The sequence below is a fragment of the Parasteatoda tepidariorum genome, chromosome 10 (genome assembly GCF_982258835.1).
Source record: "Parasteatoda tepidariorum strain Cologne lab strain chromosome 10, Ptep-v5.0, whole genome shotgun sequence".
Classification (NCBI taxonomy): Eukaryota; Metazoa; Arthropoda; class Arachnida; order Araneae; family Theridiidae; genus Parasteatoda; species Parasteatoda tepidariorum.
The window spans coordinates 86,378,871-86,396,197 of NC_141764.1; the positions used below are offsets into that span (position 1 = coordinate 86,378,871).

A 17,327-nucleotide genomic window follows, 5' to 3' on the forward strand; every position below is an offset into this window, starting at 1 on the left:
TAATAATTGACCAGCTCCTATGACACAACACCCAAATTTTACATTTTTCCGATATCCCCCTGAAACTTCAGTTTCGTTTTTTTTTTTTTTTTTGTAAAATTTAAGTTAACTTTTTAATTAAAAGTATTAGAGGAAAGTGAGGTACGTCAAAAGAAGGAAATTTTGAAGTGATTCATTTTAAATAAACAAAAAATTCAGGTAAACGTTTATTATTCTTATGTATTTCATACTACGAAAAAATTTTTTGAACATATTTAATTCCTTATAATTCTTGGATAAAATAATGGTAGATTAATAATTCAGAACTTAAACTTTCCCGATGTTGGAAAGTTTAAAGCTGTGTATTGGTTAGCTAAACTTTTTTTTCCCGCCTTCAACTCTTTTTTTTTTTTTTTTTTTTTTTTTTAAACTTTGCATTATTAGGGAGTGATTTGCATTGAATGCGAGAGGGGATCTCCGATGAATATTGATTCCAGGGGACCCTCACACCCGTTTTACATAAATTTTGTTATTAAATTCTAAAGAGCATTACCCATTTTTATGGCAAGGCGTGGTCGATAATACCTACTCCAAAATCAGTCATTGATTATAACCTACGGATTTACGATCGATCGAAAAGAGACAAGGTAACTCGTTCTGGGAAATTTTTTTTAAACTAATAAATGTATATTATATTTTATATAAATTTAAGATGCACTTAAAAAATCTATAAATTTTACAGCGAGTTATAATTTTTTTCGTGTACACACGAAAAAGGAAGTCCGTTATAAATTTTTGAGTTTTAATGGAGCGCAAAAAGTAAAACGTGTGAAACTACGCCGTACTTTTAAAGTAAACCTAACACGTATTTATTATCGTTTCATAATTTTGAGAACCCGTGCTTCCTTCGATGATTTATCTTCAGGGTTCAAGAGACCTGATGAAAGAAAAACGTGAATCATGTATTTCAAATATGTAGTTATTTGTTGTCAAAACATGTCATTAACTTGGTTTTAACTTTTTGAAGTAATATTTGCCGTATTTTTTTTTTTTTTCACTTTTTAGAGCATGATAAAAATAACCAAATATCGTCATCCTTTAATGACTTTGAACTTAATAAATGTTTAAATTTATTAGAACGAAAAATAAAACGCAATGGCTTTTATACATGTAGACGTAAGATTTTTATTACGTGCACAAATGCAATGTATAAATCTGTAGAAAAATATTGGACAAATTTTAATGGTGCACATTATTTTGCTCCCATAAAGATCAGCATTCGCTTACGCTAGGGGTGCCCAACCTATGTCCTGCGGGCCATATGCGGCCCGCCGACTGTTAACGTGCGGCCAGCGGGAACTTTTGAAAGCAGTAAAAATAGCTTTTATTAATTGTAAAAATATCTGGTGCTTAGAAATCTAATGTTCAGATAAAAAATCATCATATTTTGCCTATAACATGACTAAATATGCCGGTGGCCCTTCGTTAATCTACGTGCTGTGCTAGTGGGCCTTCATTCAAAAAAGTTGTGCACCGCTTACGCAGATTTTATATCATGGTTAATTTTATTTATGTAAAAAGGTTATTTTAGTTTTTAAACTATGCGCTCAAATTAAGTTTTCAAAGGATATAAATATACTATTTTCACAAAATAATTAATTAAAATCAGCAGAGTTTTTGTCCCCTTCCCAAATTTACAAGATTAAAATTCACTGTTTGACATTTTTAGGTCCTCAAACTGTTCGATTTATGTATTATATGAACTATTACTATACATAATGCATTAATTTCGGGATTCCCTAACTAGAACGCAGGGCAGGTTTTTTTTGGGGGGGGGAAGTAGCTGGGGTGATTTGAAAATTTTAGGAAGCATGTGAAGGAAGGGCATCACCTTTCCTCACACCTGTTTACATTTGAAATTTTATTTCTTTTTCTTTTTTGCCGCCTTTCTTCATTCCCTTGGAAATGCTTTTGTCCCGTGATGCTTCATACAATTAGTAACACATCTCCTTCCCGATATTTTTCCGAGGAAAAGTTGCAACTGTGAGTGAAATATGAGAGAGATAATCCTGATCAATTCTTTTTAAGTTTCTTTTTTTCTTTCTTTTTGATCTTCCATCATTTGTCATTGTTACATAGTTCTACTGTGTTAGATGTATGCTGGATGACGATGCAAGTAAAAGATTTCATGTCTTTTGTGCAATACAGTCTTAAATCGAACTACAGAGAGATCAGACTTCATTGAAAAACCTGTTAAGAAACTAAAATATTGCGAAGCATTTTCGTTGCAATTTGATGAAAGCAAAAATAATGCTGACTGGTATTTTCGCTTTACTTTGTTAGGCCTTAAGACCTACAATTGATGAAGATAGGCTCCTTTGTGCCCCATGTCTCTAACTAACACCACCCGAGAGGAAATTTTTTAATTAATTACTTCATATTTTTTGGAAAAGGATATTAATTGGGAAAGGCTCCTTTGTGCCCCATGTCTCTAACTAACACCACCCGAGAGGAAATTTTTTAATTAATTACCTCATAATTTTCGGAAAAGGATATTAATTGGGAAATGTATGCTGATATATACACGAATGGAGCTGCAGCTATGATAGGGAAGTAAAAAAATATAAGAGCGATTTCCCAAACTGTATAAACAGTCATTGCATATTATATTGATATGCTCTTGTTGGGAAGATAATTCCAGTTGACCTTAAAACACCGTGAATGAGGTGGTTTAAAATAATACACCACTTGAAATCTTGACCTCGGCAATAAAGACTTTTTGCTTTAGCGTGTGAAGAAATGGGCAGTAAATACCATTCGCTACTTATTCACACGAACATTAGCTGGCTTTCATGAGTTTAAACAGGGATTTTGTAGTTAAGGGCAGAACTTTTGGCTTTCTTTTTACAGAAGGATCAAAATGCTGTGGAAAGATTTGTTTGTTTTTCATAAGTTGAACAGTGTTTAATTCAATGCTCCTGTTTAGTTGACATATTTTCGAAATTAAGTGATTTAACAGCGTCATTATGAAAGGCAATTGGACTTTTGGATAAAATTTTGAATTAATTTTTTCAGATTGACTTTCTTAAAATTTTATTATCTTCGTTACTTCTTGATAGTATTTCAAACTTGAAGTGCAATTAAAGTTTGTATCATTATTTTAGTTTGGGTTTCTATATCATTTTAGTTGGGTTTAAACAGTTTTCTTTTTGTTTTTATTAAACTGATCCTTAGCAGTATTTTGTCTGAACCGATGCAATGTTACAAACTAATTATGTCCGTCATATAATCTAGTACAAAAGCACCATGACCGGATATCAGTGAACTTGACCGAAGTCGTTTCTTTAGAAGAGGGTACACTTATAGTTCATTTTCTATGAAGAGGAGACAATGCTGAATCGGTAAAAATTGACTCGACTCATATTTTTCATTTTAACTTCATATTTTTGCTAAATTTTACATAATTCTTCCTTTGAAAAACGGTGCCGATGACGTCATTAATTCATAATTTAAAAACTATTACTCCATGTTTTTTTTTTTCCGTTATAGAAATATGATGTTATTTTTCACATACCTTCTCTCTCTCTCTCTCTCTCTCTCTCTCTCTCAAAAAAAAAAAAAAAAAAACATGACTTAAAGAACACGATTTTACGTTAATTTAATATTCGCAAAATTAAAAGTATATTTTCAAATTTGAAAATTTACAAAAACAGTACCTTTCTCAAAAAGATTCAGGACTTGGTGAAAAATCTATTCATAGTTTTGTAAACTACTTCCCAAAAACGGGAACTTCTACAAAAAATCAGAACCGTCCCTTTTTATCTCAGTTATATAAAAATTTTTTTTTTAAGGTTTTGACAGTTTCTTGTCCTAGTTGTGCTCTAGTGTATAACTAAAATTTTCATGCCACTCCTCGTTTGTTGTTCTTAGTCTAGTCCCTCTGGATCTAGTCCTTTATCGATTTTCTAGGGCGAGACTCCGCCTATAGAAAAGACCTTTCTGCCTGTGCTCCGGAAAGAGAATATTTGTGGTCTTATGAAAATTGGGAGAAGCTCCTTCTAATCCTGTTCAGTTCTGCACTTGAAGCATATACCGCCCTTCCTTTTGCAGCGGACGTTAGCACAAGCGGAAGTAATTCTTCTCTTGCATTCTTTCGTCTTCTAATTAATTCAAGTCACGTGCATGAAAAATATTCGTTAAGTTTTAGTCAAAAGACCGACTTTTCGGCGTCATTTCCATCGATTCGGAAAGGAATGTCGATGAATTGAGTGATCGATTCTGGAAGTGATAAATGACTTGATTAACCGATCATTCGATCCATGTTCACTACTTGGTTGAGTTGTAATAAACTATTTGGCGAAATTATCATGAATACACATTGATTGGCGCAAGAAGAATTTGTAGATATTTGAAATTTTGATTAGGATCTATTTTTGGTTTTAATTGTGTCACGTGTGTTTGTAACTACTATGGTGCTCATAATTATACGTTTACACTTGGTCAAAAGGCTGTACATATGTGTATTTAGTAATACAGCTGGAGAAAGGTAGGTTCTGTATTGGCGGAGTATTCTTTTGTGGAAGAGTTGTGTATTGTCAAGGATCATTTTATTATCTCGATCTGTGGCTTAAAATTTATTTGGCGTTGGCGATTGTAGTTGTTGCGACAGACCACTATACGGAAATATCTCCAATAGATCCTTCGCAAAATATTTGACCTAAAGAGAACCTTTCCCAATGTTTTTCAATTCATGATTTTAAATCTACATGGTTACTGTTTTTTTCCCTCCTCAAAACAAGGCTCAGTTTTCTCATATTCGCAAAAACTGGTCTCTCGCACAAAGAATCAGATTCTATCATAGAGTTCAACTCTATGGATTCTATTATAGTATTTCAACTCCATGGATTCTATAGCTCACAGAAACAAGCCCTATCGCAGAATTCTGAACTAATCTTGTTTTTCTCCCTTCTCTTGTTTTTGCATCGGTCATAGTTTCTCTTTGAATTCGCATTTTAAAATGTGCACGTATCTGTGTTTTATATCTCGAGTTAGGCGGAGGATTTTCGAATTGTATTTATCTACCTTTGCAATCAAAGCCAATCCAAAACGTACCGAACTCGTTGCATCAGACTGCTACAAAGCACCAAACATCCACTTACGTAACGGAAATTTTCTGGTTTTGCTAATATAATCATACTTTTAACCGAAAATCTGTTTTTATTCAAATAGTTCGTATGAATGAAAAGGGTTCGTGCGAATCATGTTTAGCAGGCTTTCTCCACGTCAACTTTGACCCACTTCATGAAAGCTGAAGTCAAACAGGAACCAGAGGAAACTGAAAGATGTGACTGGGGTTTTGAGAGGGCTGTTTTAAGTATTTTGCTTTTAGCAAAAGAAAGGGAAAAGGGGTCGTTGAAAGACAGTGTTCTTATCGAAGTCACGTACTTGTCTATTCGATTCGTGTTGGAAGCTGGAAGTCGTTTGAATGTTTTTGTTTTTTCTTCCTTTTTTTTTAAAGTCGTTTACTCATGCGTTTGTTGGATTTGCATCATTGGAATTTTCGAATTTACATTGACGCACATTTTCAAAAAATTTGCACAAGATTAGAATAATAATGGCTTTTAATAAGGTTTAATACATTGTTTTTCTTTTACTAAATCTTATTTTTGTAAGCGGTGGTTTGATTGTGTCAAGGCTTGTTAATAAAATAGAATGTTGGAAAAAATTTCTGTTTTTTTTTTTTTTTTAAATAGTTATTTTACTTACAAAGATAGCATTTTTGCAACATTCTATTTTAATAAAGTCAAGTTACATCGAGTGACATACATTGCTTATCTAATGTTATTAAAGAAAATCCTTGCGAAAGATTGTCTTCTTTCTCTATTTAAATGTTTTGTTTATCTACTGGTGTTTGATTTCGAAATTGTTTCAATTCTATCATATTTTAACTAACATTTTAGCCATTTGTAAAGATATCTATCGTATGGATATGTTGTTTATGTACAGAGCCAGGGGTCTGTTTAGAAGAAATTTGGGTCCGTTAACATAAAAACGGACTCTTCACAAAATGATTTTTCTTTTAATCGGACCCTTCACAAATTTGTTTATCTTCATTATTATTGTATTAATCGAATAAACCCTTTCCAGGGCAGAAAACAAGTAAGATGGATGTAAACGAATTACGTTTTGTCTTCGGCAGACGCTTCTTCCATTATTCGTCGGAAATTAATATACTGCGTTTAGCAGTATAGGCTAAATACCAAATATTTGTATGTTGTATCTCTAATTTCGAAGCAGCAATTGTTGTTTATTTTTTAAAATTTAATTTTTTTAATTATAATTTTACAGTGTTGAGCAGAATCTTGTATCTCTTTACAATTTAAAAACTCCTTGAAAAAGTTTTTTTTTTGCAATAACGGACCCTATTTGCACAAATTCATAAAAGCGGACCCTGGTTGAAAGAATGTGAGTAATTTTTTCACAATTTCACGAAAAACGGACCTTTCACAAAATGTCTGGACACACCCCTGAGAGCGGAAGAGAAAAAAAAATAAGTAAAATAAAACGGACCACCCTGAATAACTTTTGGTCTAGTGATCGGATCTTCACGTTCTACGACTCAATCTGAATGGTTTGAGGGGGTGACCTCAAATATGCTAATTAATAAGTACAGACGATATTTTAAGTTACGAAATCAGGTACAAAAACTTACTTCATATTAATAAACATACCTCTTTTTTGATGACTTCGGATTTCTCACCCCCAAAATATAAGGGGTAGCCGCAATCTGAGAAATATGATCCCAAAAGTTTGGTCAGGAGAGCGTTTCAAAAATTGAACCCCTTAATGTTAATTTTGCTTTTTGCGTATTTCGCTATATCTCGAGCAAACTTTTTAAGCGAATTGAAAAATTATTTGCACATAATTATAAAATTCGTTTATTCATGCAGCAAATAACTTTTAGTAAATATTTATTATTTTATTTAGTAATGGTCCAAAAAATTTTGAATTAAAATGTTAAAAATTTTTTGCATCATTTAAAAAATATATAGTTTTGCATGACAAAATACAAAATTTGAGCAAAATCAGTTGAGAAATCGAATTTTAATTGTCTGACTTTTTCGACGAAATTGCAAAAAGTATACGAAATTTGTACTTCGAGTGTACAATTATTTCTTCTATTAACATTTTAAGGAGCATTCACACAGAATGTAGTTGCCGCAGCTCCAATCGCCGTCAGGAAAATACGTGAATCTGATTTGTAAAAATGCTTTTTTTTTGCGAAAAACTCATCCATCAGGTTCCCCTTTTCTCTCGCTGGCGCTCGGAGGTACGGCAACCGCATTTAGTACTTTCACACTTTCCCATTTGCATCTGAAATTAAAATTGCTATCTGAATGCTTTCGATATGATAAAAAAAATTTTTTTTTTCTCGTGCAACTAATAACAAGTTATTTAGAAGTATTTCTCTTTAATGTTTAAAATAAAAAAAATGGTTAACAGAGCTTTAAAGTTGAAACTACAAAAATAATACATAGTTTCGAATTCCAGTTACGAGTACATTTTCTTTTTTAATTTAAAAAAATATTTATAACTTAATCAATTTACGAACTTTTCCTTCTGCTATCCGAATGCATGCTACTTGGTATGGAAATTATTAACTGATACCACAATTACTAAGTTAAGAAGCAATCCATTTATTGTGTAAAAAAGAAAAAAAATCGTTTAAGATAGTCTAAAACTGCCGCTATAAAACTGCCGCTATATAATTTATACCTCGAGTTTTTTAAAAAAAAGAAGAAAAAAAACCTTTTAGACTTACCATTTTCCCTTCTGTACCCAAAATTAAAGTAGCTTTCCGAATACGTTTCGTTTGATCTAAGCAATTTATAAATGATACATCAACTAATATATAAGCGATTCACTTATTACTTAAAATAAAATATATCAACTAACATAGCCTAACAGTCGAAAGTACAAAAAGGAAAACGTTATTTCTATTTCGAATTGCGAGTACAATTCTTTTTCTTCTAAAAAAACATTTTAGACTTAGTACTTTACACACTTTTCCTTCTGCATCCGAAATTAAAGTCTGAATGCGTTCCATTTGGTGCAAAGGAAAAAGCAAATTGCACAGCAAACGCTTCAAAATTTCTTTTAAAATTTATAACTCTCGACTCGGTTAAACAAAATATAAAATGTTCGCTCCGAAAAGAGCAGTTTACCAGAGTAAGCTTTTACCTTCCATACTCTTTCGCTCTCTTTCATTTTTCTCCAAAATTTATTTTTATGCAAATTGAAGGTGCCTTCAGCCTTGGATAAAAATATAAAGTAACCAGGAACAGTGCTTGCAGAAATACTCCTCTATTCCTTCTATTCTGATTTATATAACGTTTCGTTCTTAAATATTTTTTTTGTTGATAAAAATCGAAAAGAATATGATTTTAGGAACCATTCGGCTTATATTATTTCTTCGATTATGTTATTGAATTAGAAGGGGTCTGTCCAGATATCTTGTAAAAGGTCCTGTTTTTGTAAAATTGTGAAAAAACTACTCATAATTTGTGAAGACAAAATAAGCGTTAACTCACATTCTTTCAACCAGGGTCCTGCTTTTGTGAATTTATGTAAATAGGGTCCTGTTATTGCAAAAATTGCTAAAAAACCTTTCAAGAAGTTATTAAATTGTAAATAGATACAAGATTATGCTCAACAATTGCTGCTGCTAAATTAGAGATGCAACATACAAATATTTGGTATTTACCCTATACTGCTCAAAGCAGAATATTCATTTCGGACGAATGAACCACCTCTCCCCCCCCGGGAAGGGTTTATTCGCTTAACAAAACAATAATGAAGATAAACAAATTTGTGAAGTATCCGATTAAAAGATAAATTATTGTGTGAAGGGTCCGTTTTTATGAAAAGATATTTTTTGAAGGGTCCGTTTTTATGAAAAGATATTTATTGAAGGGTCCGTTTTTATGAAAAGATATTTTGTGAAGGGTCCGTAAACGGACCCTTGCTTAATATCATAAAGAACCACTGATTTTTCTTTTATATACATAAGTAATACATTCATAGATTTATTCATAGATATAATTTTTCGGAAAAATTATCAAACCAAGTACATTAGAAAAAATTTCACTAAAAAATTACCGTAAAAAGTACCGGCATTCAGGGTGTCGGTACTTTTTACCGTAAAATCCATTTTTACCGGAACATGTTATGGAACAAAAAATTTATTATTCTGTTATTTTTGCAGTAATGATTACCTGTAAAATCAATGAATCACTTTAATTAAATAAATATTACTGTATCCGGAATTTTTTGCAAAGTTGGTATAAAACTTTTTCATTGATTAAAAAACATTTATATGAGAACGTTTATTTCCTAATTTTTAAAAATGTCGCTCCTTAAACATTGTCCTAAGATCTTTCAGCTTTCTGTTTTACTTCCAACAAGTTCTTATGTCAGAAATATATCAAAGAGATGAATTGGCAGCTGGCTGTAAAAATGTAGATGTATTATAACATGATATTAATAAGTGCAGCCTCGCAGCTGTAAGAGAAATTTCATCCTATCTATTTGCTCTATCTTTAAATATCCGTGACTCTTGGATAAAATCTTGACTATCAAAAGCATAGAGACAGCATTCATTAATTTTTTTCTGCTTTTTGAATTAGGGTTTTTGGACATGGAATCTTTAAACAAAATTTTTAAATTGAATGATTACTGCGTAAGAAATAAAATTTTTAATGAATAAATTATTTTGTGATACGGCAAAAGATAATTACTTAAAATTATTTGTGAATCATTTCTAAACTGTGTAATAGTTTGTATTATATCTCTAGTTGATTTTCATATAATAATTAAATTTCGTTACAATACACCATGCCAGTTATACCTTTTACTCTTATGTTAGCATAGTTTCTACCTTAGTTTCATTTTACTGCTTTGGATAAATAAGATCCTAATTTTTTTAGTTTGAGTTTGGCACAGTATAGTCGCACTCAGCTCACGTGCCAATAAAATTTACTCTCAATACAAATCTACTTATGGCGTTTAAAATAAAAAAAAAGTTTTTCTGCTTATTATTGATTCTATTACTATTCTTAATTTAGAAAGTTAATGGTTTACTTACACATATAAACTCATTAATGGACATCTCACAACTTGTCAATATAAATGTATACATTAAGTGTTATGAAAGAAAATTGAAAAAATAATAATAATGATTAGATTAAGCTTATAATAATCTCTGTCTTACTGCGTTAAATTCGCATGCAAATTTATACTTTTGCTTTTGAAGATAGTACTGCAGATCACTACTTCTGGCTACCAGGTCCCTAAGTTAGGAGATGTGATAACTCTTAATTGAGAACATACACATACATATTCCTCTTCACTCCGAATTAGAGCATGGGACTTCTACCATAGCTCTCCACCTCTCACTCCTATTGCTGGTCCGACGTTTTGCTTCTCTCCATGTCTTTCCTATCGTTTTCAATACATTTTCAATACAATAATCCTGCCCCAGGTATTTTTTAGGTCTTCCTCTATTTCTATTGCCCTGAGGACCCCAATCTAAAACTTAATTTACTTAAAATTTTTCAGTCCACGTAGAATATGATCAATCTTTTTTTTATCTACGTTTTTCATTTCCAGTTCAATCGGTTTCTGTTTTGCCTTTTTAATGATTTCTGCGTTACAAATTTTATGAAACCACTTGATATGTCTTTTTAAACTGTTGTTAATATATTCTTGAATTTTTTTTCGTGTTATTTTTATTGCAGCACCATGTCTCAGTCAAAAAGAAAAAAGAAAGAAAGAAAGAAAACTAATTAATTGAAAAATAGAGTGAAAAAAAAAGAGCATTTTTTCTGTTTTCTAAGCAAAAGTACCTCTTTTTTCGTGTCTCCATTCATTTAAATGTTATTAGTGCAAACCAGACATTATGTGTCTTAAGAAAACACATATGTAACTTACAATCTAGATATAAAAAGAAGCAAGATATTAGAAATCTTAGCTATATTTATTTATAAATTAAGGAGAGAAAAAAAATAGGGCAGACATTTATACAGTTTACTTCGTATCTGATAATAAACTTCGTTGCTTGCTTATTATTCAATTAAATAGCAACATGATCTTCTAAATGATAAAAATAATTTTTTTCTTCTCTCCTTGTAAATCAACACACAACACATTCACCGCAAGAAGAAAATTTCTATGGCGAAGAACTCTTAAGCATATGCTATCTAATTGAAAAATCAATATTCTATTTCGAGGTACTCCATCTTTTTCGTTCGTTATTTTTCAGGTCGCGGATGAAGAGCAATTCACCACAGTTTTAAAAGCTTCATAAATCATCTTTGCGAGTACAATAAAATCAGTTCCACTAAATCGTTCAACTAGTAAAATTATTTTTCGTTGTACCATGTTCGGATTTTTTTTTACATCCTTTTTAGTTATTTTATTTTATTGTAGCATTATTTAATTAAATTGACAATCACGAACTGTAATTTTTATCACTATTGATCTTTTATAGTCATAATTAGTTACTTTTTTCTTCTTCGAAAAAATGAATATTGAAATTTTTTTTTCTTCACAAAAAGCTTTGTTATATTAGTATAAATGATACTTGTAAAGGAATTTCTTTTTTACCGGTTAGTAAGGCTTGCGAGCGATAGGACAAATAGTTTAGAAGTTATAAGCGTTTTGTGTACAAAAACTACAATCTTTTACTTGTACCTGTTGACTCTTCTGACATTATAATAGCCAAGCCTCAATTTTTCATCAATATTTCCTTTATTAATATTATAATCAGGGGTCTGTTTAGAAGAAATTTGGGTCCGTTAACGGACCCTTCACAAAATATCTTTTCATAAAAACGGACCCTTCACAAAATATTTTAACTTAAAAACGGACCCTTCACAAAATGATCTTTCTTTTAATTGGACCCTTCACAAATTTGTTTATCTTCATTATTATTTTGTTAATCGAATAAATCCTTTCCAGGGCAGAAAACAAGAAAGATGGATGTAAACGAATTAAGTTTTGTCTTCGGCAGACGATTTTTCCATTTTTCGTCCGAAATTAATATTCTGCGTCCAGCAGTATAGGCTAAATACCAAATATTTGTATATTGCATCTCTAATTTAGAAGCAGAAATTGTTTATATTTTAAAATTTAATTTTTTTAATTATAATTTTACAGTGTTGAGCATAATCTTGTATGTCTTTACAATTTAAAAACTCCTTGAAAAAGTTTTTTTTTTGCAATAACGGACCCTATTTGCACAAATTTATAAAAGCGGACCCTGGTTGAAAGAATGTGAGTAATTTTTCACGAAAAACGGACCTTTCACAAAATGTCTGGACAGACTCCTGATAATGGTTGTTAAATAAAGGGGGAAATTACTACAAAAAATAAAAGCTTAAAAACTGTTTTTTTTTTTTTTTTTTGAATAAAATTTTAAGCAGTTTATTTTTATAACAGTTATAAAATTTGAATTTTTTAAAATTCTGATTTCATGTCCCACATCAAAGAATTTTAAATAATTTGTATATGATTCAAAGAAAAAAAATTATTCTTATAATTTTATTTTACTAAATTATTTTTAAAAGGAACCAAATCGTTAGTATTCGTTAATAAGTTGAAATTGATTGTTTGTGGTGGTTGATAATTGAAAATCATAATGAAAAGTGTTAATGACATTTTAAAGAATTTAAGAAATTCATTAGAAAATATAGCAACAGCGGAAAAGAATCAAAGAATTTCTAAATTTGTATAAGATTCGAAGAAGAAAAAAAATGTATTCTTATAATTTTATTTTACCAAATTATTTTAAATGTAACCAAATCGTTAGTATTCGTTAATAAGTTGGAATTGATTGTTTGTGGTTGATAATTTAAAATCTTTATGGAAAAAAAGTGTTAATGACATTTTAGAGAATTTAAGAAGTTCATCATTAGAAAATTTTGCAACAGCGGAAAAGAATCAAAGAATTTCTAAATTTGTATAAGATTCGAAGGAGAAAAAAAAGTATTCTTGCAATTATTTTTTACTAAATTATTTTTTAATCGAACCAAATCTCTAATATTCGTTAATAAGTTGAAATTGATTGTTTGTGATTGATAATTGAAAATTTTTATGGAAAAAATTGTTAATGACATTTTAGAGAATTTAAGACATTCAGCGTTGGAAAATATAGCAGTGCTTACAAAATATCTTATTACATTTAACTTCGCCTAATTTAAGAACTTGGTTGAAAAAATATACGCTTTATCGGTAAAATTTTTTTAAATCTTAAACGTTTTCAGAAGGTCATTTAGTCAATTTTTCCACTTCACTAACTAAGTGTTCAAAGAAAAGTATGTTTTTACAATTATATTTTACAAAAATATTCACTGAATAGAACAATATACGTTGATGAGTCGAAATTGATTGTTTGTGTGTGGTTAAACAAATAAAGAAAAGCTAAAAGTGACATATTTTAATGAATTTAAGAACATCTGGTTTAGAAAATATAGAAACAGTACACAGCTGCTTACAAAATATTTTTTTCGATTCAAATCGATTTATTTAAAAACTTGGCTTAAAAAATTTAATGCTAAATTGTAAGTAGGTAATTTTAGAATGTCATTAGTTACCTTTTTTCACTGGAATATTCAATTACTGGAATTACTTGTTTGTTTATGTTAAATAAAACCCCATCAATCAAATAACCCGTATTTCCTCTTTTCCACATTTTTTACAATATTTTTAAAGGAGTTTAAATTGCTTGATTTTTAACTTAATTCAGTATTAAATCAGAGAATCCATTAATTATGTTTCATATATATCGTACATTTGTTGTATCTTACACAGTTGGTTTGGTAATTTTGGCGCATCTTACACACTTTGATTTTGGTAATTTTTTAAATGAGAGATTTTCAACCTTTTGTGCTAGATAATAACATAAGCTCTAATCCCACGGGGCATGTGTATCTGCTAAACAATGTAAGCAGTCATGAAAATTTATTAGTAGTAATTTTATTCAAGAAGTTATATTATCTCCAAAATCGTGTTATTTTGAATAAAATTTGAATAGAATCAGTTTATTTTGTATATTTTTGTTGGTTACCCTCTGAAACATTCAAAATATGATTATACTAAGATATATGAACATATTTCGTAGGGGGGAAAAATGAAGAATACTTTAGACACACTATAAAAAGTTGAAAGTTTTTTTGTTTAACTAAAGTATCAGTATCAGTTAGGTGAAATATTTGTTGGTACTTACAATTCACTAAGTATATTCTAAACTCTAAATTCAGATCAGTCAAACGTGTTCTTGTTTTCGATTTATAGTTCGTTAATTGAATTAGTCAGATAAGAGGTTTGTAATTTCGGTCTTAACGTTTAACGACATAAATAAATAATCCGTAAATAAGCACCAGCTACGAATTGTTCTACTAGTTATCATTTAAAATAATTGTCATCAGGGGTCTGTTTAGAAGAAATTTGGATCCGTTAACGGACCCTTCACAAAATATCTTTTCATAAAAATGGACCCTTCACAAATTTGTTCATATTCTTTATTGCTTTGTTAATTGAATAAACCCTTCCCAGGGCAGAAAAAAGAAAAATGGAAGTAAACCAATTAAGTTTTGTCTTCGACAGACCATTCTTCCATTATTCGTCCGAAATGAATATTCTGCGTTCAGCAGTATAGGCTTAATACCAAATATTTGTATGTTGCATCTCTAATTTAGAAACAGCAATTGTTGTTTATTTTTGAAAATTTAATTTTTTTAATTATAATTTTACAGTACTGAAAATAATTTTGTATCTATTTACAATTTAAAAACTCCTTGAAAAAGTTTTTTGCAATAACCGGACCTTATTTGCACAAATTCATAATAGCAGGTCCGTGGTTGAAAGAATGTGAGTAATTTTTTCGCAATTTCACAGAAACCGGACTTTTCACAAACTGTCTGGACAGACCCCCGGTCATTCTATGGCTTGTTATTTTCATTTTGAACTATTGATTTAAACTGAATGAAAATTCAGCTGGCCACTGAAATATCGTCTGCAGGTTAAGCGTTAAAAACTCAATTTTAAACTGATTAATTAGTTTCGATTATGTTATCCTACCGTTTATAAGAAAATAAACTTTTCTTTGAAATTCAGCACAATTTTTTTCACATGAGAAAATTATCTATAATCGCAATCGTAACGGATTTTCATGATGGTCTCTATGGTCTGCTGGAGTCAGGGGCAATCTCTTTAGTGGGACTGACATTGAAAGTCCAAAAACAGCGGATCATCCATCAGATCATAGTCAGCGATCCTTTACTTGTGAGACACGCCGTAAAAAAAGACCTTCACCCGAAACGGTGTCTTTTTAATAATTTGTGAACCAGAACAATTAGGTCCCGCGTCATGTACTCCATTACACTTCTATATTACGTAGCTATGGATACGCTGTTTTGGAATTTAGCTGGTCTATTTTTAAAAAAAGGTGTTTATTTTTTTTATTATTTTTACCCCTTCTATATCGTGCCTGCATGTTTTTTTAAGCTGATAATCACTAATGCTTGAAAAAACGGAAATGGTTACAGGGTTAAATTTATTGTTAATGATTTTTTAGAAACTTCTGTTTGTTTTATTGAGAGCTCATTATCGGATGATTTAAATAATTTTTTTAAGCTAATTTTATGTTTTATCGGGTTAGTAGAATAGCGCATGAAAATTAAAAAATTGTGTTTTTTTTTATTTTTTCCTTTTCGTTTGCACGTTAAATTTTAAAACTTTTTGTTTGAAATTTTCAATTTCATACTTATTATATTAATTGGGCTTGGATTTTTGTATGTGTTTTTAATATTAATAAAGCTCGTAACATGAAAGTAAAAAAATACCGATTTATACCAAGAGCAGCTTTACTTTAACTTTGTAAAACGTATATTCAAAATGCCACTTTGATGTATTATTTAATATGAATTAATATGGCTGATTTAATATGAATTATTATTAAGATTTAAATTGGTGTTTAAACCGCACTAGAGAATTTAATAGTTAATTCAGGGGTCTGTTTAGAAGAAATTTGGGTCCGTTAACGGACCCTTCACAAAATATCTTTTCATAAAAACGGACCCTTCACAAAATAATTTATCTTTTAATCGGACCCTTCAAAAATTTGTTTATCTTTATTATTGTTTCGTTTATTACTCTATGCCCCCAGGGGGGAGAAAGGTGGTTTGAAACAAACTAAGTTTCCCTAAGTTTAAATTCCAAATGTAGTATTCTAGGAAAATATTTCTTCTTTTAAAAACATCGTGTGCGCATTCTTATTAATATTAGGTCATAGTTTTTTTTTTATTTTTATTCTTCTTCTTTTTTTTTTTTTTTTTTTTTTTGTAAATAAATATTTTATCAATTTCATTATTCATAAAATTAATTAATAGAATATTATGTAAATAAAAATTAATTTCTGGCAATTTTCTAAACAAAATATTATAAATTTAAGAAACTTTACTTAATGCGTAACGCATTAAAAATGATACATTACTAAGTTGTGTTATTTAAAATGTGTCAATTGAAATTATTAAAAATGTGAGTGATTTTGTTTCCATTATTCGTCCGAAATGAATGTTCTGTGTTGAGCAGTATAGGCTAATAACGCAAATTCACAAAAGCAGGATCCTGGTAGAAAGAATGTAACTTAACGCTTATTTTATATTCACAAATTATTAATAGTTTTTTCGCAATTTTACAAAAACCGGACCTTTTACAAAATGTCTAGACCCCTGTAATTGAACCATTACTAATTTATGTGTTATTTTACTTTTCTGAATTATCTGACTCATCCTTGTTAAGAGATTTCATCAAAGAATCTTTTTCTTTATTTTTTTTTACACTTGAAAGTTCTTGTTTTCTTGACAACAATGGGAAATGGCTCATTGTCTCATTGAGTTCGTCCTTCTCAGCTCATTGCTTTGCGTCTGTCTCTTAATACTGACGGTATGAATTTTTTTCTCCCCCGCCTTATTATTATTATTATTTTTTTTTTTTTTTTGTTAAATGATGCCTTACATATAAGCCTGAGCGAAAGCGTAATACATTTCTTTAAGAAATTTAATATTTTTCTTCACTCTTGTTTTAGTTTTTTTGCGGTTAGTTGTGTTCTTTTTTTTAAAGTATCAAATCTCTTTTTTTTTATTTGCTATTTTCTCCTTTTTTTTAAAAAATCTATATTGTTTGAATAATAATCATAGAAATGTTTTATTCCTTTCATACATGAATTATTTCGTGTTAAGTTTTTAAAATTATAATTATTATTCATAATTTTTTTTTTTTGAAATTTT

The 17,327-nt window shown here is 29.9% G+C and overlaps 1 protein-coding gene and 1 long non-coding RNA gene across 2 annotated transcripts in view; one reads left to right on the top strand and one right to left on the bottom strand.

Moving 5' to 3' along the window:
- LOC107448616 (limbic system-associated membrane protein) overlaps window positions 1-17,327 on the top strand; it is a 150,228-nt gene that overhangs the window by 14,209 nt on the left and 118,692 nt on the right. The window lies entirely within an intron of this gene.
- LOC147803068 (uncharacterized) lies at window positions 72-3,606 on the bottom strand. Its single transcript, XR_015429723.1, has 3 exons — window positions 2,476-3,606; window positions 1,521-2,376; window positions 72-1,267 (listed from the first exon to the last, which is right to left on the bottom strand). It is a non-coding gene; the product is annotated as an uncharacterized LOC147803068 (long non-coding RNA).